We start from the raw sequence: 5,604 nt of genomic DNA, 5'->3' as shown, positions 1-5,604 counted from the left end.
CCCGTTGCTACGGTGACGCGTATTGTGCGTCAGGGGATGCGCAGACGCGGCCATGACGTCCTGCACGGAATCATGGGAAACGTGGTTTTTAAGAGATTCTAACAAATCTTAAATCAAGGACAAATCCTGAAGCCTGTGAAGGATCCAATAAAAATAAGCATTTATTCTTGAATCATTTACTCACTCTCTTGACATAATTTAAACCTGCATGCATTTCTGCTGCTGAACACAGAATAAGATATTTTGAAGAATGTTGGTAACAGAACAACAGTAATGGTTATATTTGTATATAATATCATATACAATTATACATATTTGTGTCTATCTGTCATCATTATCCTTTAATACACCTATATTTGACAACAAGTTCTATCTTGTGTAGTACTGTTTATCTGACAAATATATTGAGATTTAATTTAATTTGTTTGCCTTTAATTGTATTGCATTGAAAAATTACTCATTTGACTTTTTTCTGCAGAACACAGAAGATATTTTGATGAATGTTTGACCATGAAATGAGTGAGTGTGTGTGCCCTGCGATGGGTTGGCACTCCATCCAGGGTGTATCCTGCCTTGATGCCCGATGACTCCTGAGATAGGCGCAGGCTCCCCGTGACCCGAGGTAGTTCGGATAAGCGGTAGAAAATAGATGGATGGATGGATGGTTTGACCATGACACTGGACCCGTTAATTTGGGGTTAAATGATGACAGAAAAATTAATGAATGAATAAAATTCACATTCTTTGACAATTTAAAAACAACAATACGATTTTCTTTCTTGGGAAAACAGGGTTTGTGGCTAAAGTAGCATTGCGCTGTGAGTTGCTAGAAAGTAGTTCCGTCTTTTAACTTGTCTTTTGGCTATAAGCAATGTCTCTGTCAAAACCTAATGCACATTTCCAGTCCTCCCTTCACTGTGAGGACAAACAAGTGCAACAACTGCAGACAAAAACATCAACGCATTGAGAAAACACTGCGATCTGTCGTAGTCCAAATGGCAAAAAAGAGGCGTCCTTGGAAGTCTGCTTATCCTGCAGCACTTTGCCATCCTAGATCCATCATACTTGTCTATGTGATAGACAGCAGACATCAGCGTAGATAAGACCACTGGCTTCCTGATGTCATCTCCAATACAGGGTCCATTTCTCAAGAGCCTGTGTCCTGTGTGAATTCCGGTGAAATGCTGAGATTTTAAAGATGGATTTAGATTGAGATGAAAAAGGCAACCTTTCACATAAACACATTGTATAAATAAATCATTAACCTGATGACAATCAAACAAGCCAAACTACATTGATTGTCCGGAGTGACAACAGACACAAGACGGCACTTAACATTCTCAAAGTCTAGCACTCCTGGGAGCTGAGAGGCCATTGTGTACTGAAATGAAAAGAACAGGAAATCAGGAACACTCAGAAACCATCTCATCAGTTTAACTAACAGAAGTGGCAGAGATTGACAGCTGAGGCTATTTTGTGGCTGTTAATAAAGTATGCAGGAGTGGTGTGGCCATAGGGAGGGGTAAAGTGATAATGTCCTTGGCAAGCATGCTAGACGTGAAGCCCAATGTCTGAGAAAATGCGTGAGCATTTACAGCCACGTTCCAGTTTACTGTAACAGATTCCTTTACTACTTGAACCTCAATCCTTTAAGTTTTTTTTAGATCAACTTTGTACTAACATCGAGTTTTTTAATTCTGTGAAATGTTAAAAAATGTTCAATTGTTCAATGTTAAACTGTGTTTAACGTAAAGACCTTATAGTATACTTCACTTTTATTGGTAACCAAAATCATCATCGGTTTACAACTTGGTAGACCTTTTTGCACAAGAAATACAGTCATGTAAAAATGAACGGATGACAAAATAAATAAATAAATTAAAAGAAAAAATGAATTAGATCACTATTTCCTTTAATTAGTATTTTTGCATGCTTTGTGTCAATTCCAGTGTTTTGTTGCATTTCAACAGAAACAAACCTCAGTAATGACATAAAGTCAACCAACAGCAATGTGAAGGACTGACAGATGCATCGACGAATTATGAATTCCATCATGCATTCATTTTTTTTACTGATCCTAAAATACGTTGAAAACAAACATTAGATTCGTGCTGTTTAAACATGAATGTGAACTTGTTTTTTGTGTCTGTTTGTCCTGTTTCAATTTTCTACAAATATATAATAATAAATAATATTATTTGGAATTTGGGAGAAATGGAGATGGTGGTCTAGTGGGTTAAACCACTGAACTGGTAAATCAAAGGTTGCTGGTTCGATCCCAGCAGCCACCACCAGTTTGTCCTTGAGCAAGACACTTTACTCCATGTTGCTCCAGGGGGATTGTCCCTGTAATAAGTGCACTGTAAGTCAAAGCGTCTGCCAAATGACTAAATGTGAATGTAAACGTTGTCACTTTGAAACGAAAATGATAATTTTACTTAAACATGTTTCAATAGTAAATTCAGAATAACTGGAAATACATAAATTTTGACAAGTTCTCTCAATTATTTATGTGACTGCAAATATAATTATCGAAATACAATTTGTTTACTGAATACAATTTATTTATATTATCTAATCGTTACTTAAATAATGTAATACATGCATTTAAACATTCTAAGAATTGTTTTAACAACTTTTTACTGAATAAGGTGGTTTAAATCTTTGACATTTTATTGTTCTGAAATACAATAGCCACATTATGCAATTATGCATCATATGAATGAAATAATCTTTCAGTTTTGTATTGTCAAAAGGAGTATCATTAGATTTTGACTCAATGATGCCACTTTCGAGAAACAATTAAATAGCTCAGATCAGATTAGTTCTTAATTTTTCTTATTACTTTTAGGGTAACCACTTTAAGGGTAACCATCCAACAAATAAAAAAGCTTAAAAGCTCTTAATTTCACTCAAATTGTATTGGTTTATAAGGGTTCAGTTGCTGTGAGGTCTAAATTGTTCACAGGGGTTAAACTCCCCAACAGAGGGCACTATGGCACCTCAAATATCCATACAACCGTTCCATGCCACTGTCAAGTCCCTGCTGATTATTCAGTTTCACATAATAAAATTTGACCCATGACACATACATACATATTTACCATCTATTTTAGCCCTTGTTTTAAATAAATACTTACACTATGGTATTTTGATTTACACAAAGCACATTAATCATTTCCATCTTCAATAACACAAATAACTATGATGTGACTACAATAATCCAACATAAATCAAAGCTTCATCTTCAGTGTTGTCACCCTAGAAGTTGTAAAAATCTACTCTTGTTGTTTTATCAAAAAGCTTTTTGATCCCTCAGCCTGAGATGCCGATTTATTCAGTTCTAACTTTTCATCTATTTTGGGCTCTTATTGGCTGCTTTTTCTTTATTTTTCTCTAAGCCATACATTATTGGTATGAAAGAAATGAATATGCATGATGAAATGTTTCTCCACATAATCTCAAACTTTCCGGCAAACGACTTTAGTTTGGAAGGTTAAATAAAAAGACCCTTAACGTTTGAATTGTAGCATATGGGTGTACATAATGTACACTGCTTGGGAAGAAACCTTTAGGTCTGCTTGTGGTCAGAAATGACATAAAGAAAACATAAACAGTGAAAAAATTGCAAGAGAAAAGAGTAACTGCAAACCTGCCAATAAAAGGGCAAAACGTCAATATGGCATAACTGTGCACTCACAAGACACAAATTTCGTCATTTGCATTGCATTTTAACAGAATACAGACACACAAACTGGCCCACAGAATTTAAGGGAATTGTTTCCATATGGCTATGCATACAAAGAACAATGGGAAATTGTGCATTGTTTCATGCATTTTCCAGCTTTGTTTTGTTACAGTAGAGAGCTGGAGAACATACCGCATGTCCGTGACCGTGCACTGTGATTTGGACCACATCTGCCATGAGAACGTCAGCTGAATAAACAAACCCTATCCATTATCGTTCATAAAACCTAACAAGTAGACCTGGACCCCTGCATTTCCAATAAATAAGACATTTAAATATACATGTGTGTTTGTTTGCAGCCTCTGTTATAGAGCCCATATAAAAGAAAAAGTCACAAAAAAAATCATTTGTATCTCTATTGTCCTTTAGAGCGATTAAATGCGAAGGAAATTGAAAATTTTGCTTGTGATGTCCATATCTTCAAAGCTATAATAGAACGCATAAGCAATAACAATTCCTCCCAAAAGCAGGTTTTTTAAGAAATTTTAGGAAGAATGAGATACTTAAACTCCGTCACTGTTAGCCTACAAATGAAAGTAAATGAAGTCAAGTGTGTACATAAATAGTTTTCAGTTAAATTCTAGTTTTATGCAAATATGAAAATCTAACATATAAATTAAAAGAAAAATCTATATTATTGGGTTGTAATTCGCAACCTTTTTTTATGTCTGCTTTGTTCCAACCCTGTTACACTTGAAATATTTAGTGTTGAATGTTACAGTTGAATGCTATTTTTGTGTTTTCTGCTGAATTTGTTTTAAATTTACTGTAAGGTTTTATTTGAAGAGTTAGTTTCCAAAAATCATATTTTTTTGTTGTGCATTCTAATATCAATTAAACTGCAGTTGTGTTATTTTAATTAAGTAATTATAACTTAACAAATGCAGCTACACCGTAACATTTCTTGGAACATTTTCTGGATGCTTTGACGCAAAAAACAAACCGTAAAATAAAATATATATATAAAATAATGTTTCTTGTAGAATTTCGTGAGTTTGCGTTATTTTTCTGTAATTTTACATGCTTTATACATAAATACATAAAACATCCACAGAATGATAGTTTATACCTGGAAAATCTTAAAAAAATAGAAATATTATGTTTTTTACCGTGATAACTTAAACAATAATATAATGATAACATAAAAACAACATTTGAACTGTTTTTGCAAATGTTTTTAATCTCTTTATTTGTTTTCAAGTCAAATCTACTATTTATTTTGAGTTAGTTTATGTAAATACTAGTCAATAGTCAAGAGGACACACATTGCACACAAACGTCTCTGTTTCCTGAAACCAAATGACCCTGAAAACAGTCTAAAGTTTCTAGCTCAGTCATGCCCTTTAACACCAATCAGCAGAATTAGAAGTAAACACTGGTCTAGTTCATTGATGCTGTTCTCTGATATGTTGTGAGTAGGGTTTGTCCCCCTAGGGCACACTGCCCACCGGATAACTCCGGCGGCCCCCGCGTGGCATCGCGACAGAGTTTTGTTACAGTATACTGTACCTCCAAGCTGGAAACAATTGTCTCTGTCATGGACTGTTTACACTGAATTACATTTGCTGTAATGTTCTTGATCCTACTCAGATCCTTTGTCTGAACAGCTGCCCACAGTTTAGACTGTCACATAAAACACTGGGAGCATTGGGTGTTCTCCTTTACTTTGTGGTATCTGAGCTCATTTCCCAGTCTGACTGAGTAAATAACAAAGAGACATAAAAAACAAAACAAGATGGAGGTGACCGTGGCATCCAAAGACAGATGTTACCTTTTCACTTTACAAAGCTGTGTTTGAAAACATTTTCACTGTGGTGGCTGTGAGTAAATGTATTCAACTGATATTCAGAAGAGGG

Source organism: Triplophysa dalaica, chromosome 19 (assembly GCF_015846415.1).
Source record: "Triplophysa dalaica isolate WHDGS20190420 chromosome 19, ASM1584641v1, whole genome shotgun sequence".
In the NCBI taxonomy this organism is placed as follows: Eukaryota; Metazoa; Chordata; class Actinopteri; order Cypriniformes; family Nemacheilidae; genus Triplophysa; species Triplophysa dalaica.
Note: the sequence above shows the minus strand (reverse complement) of the source record.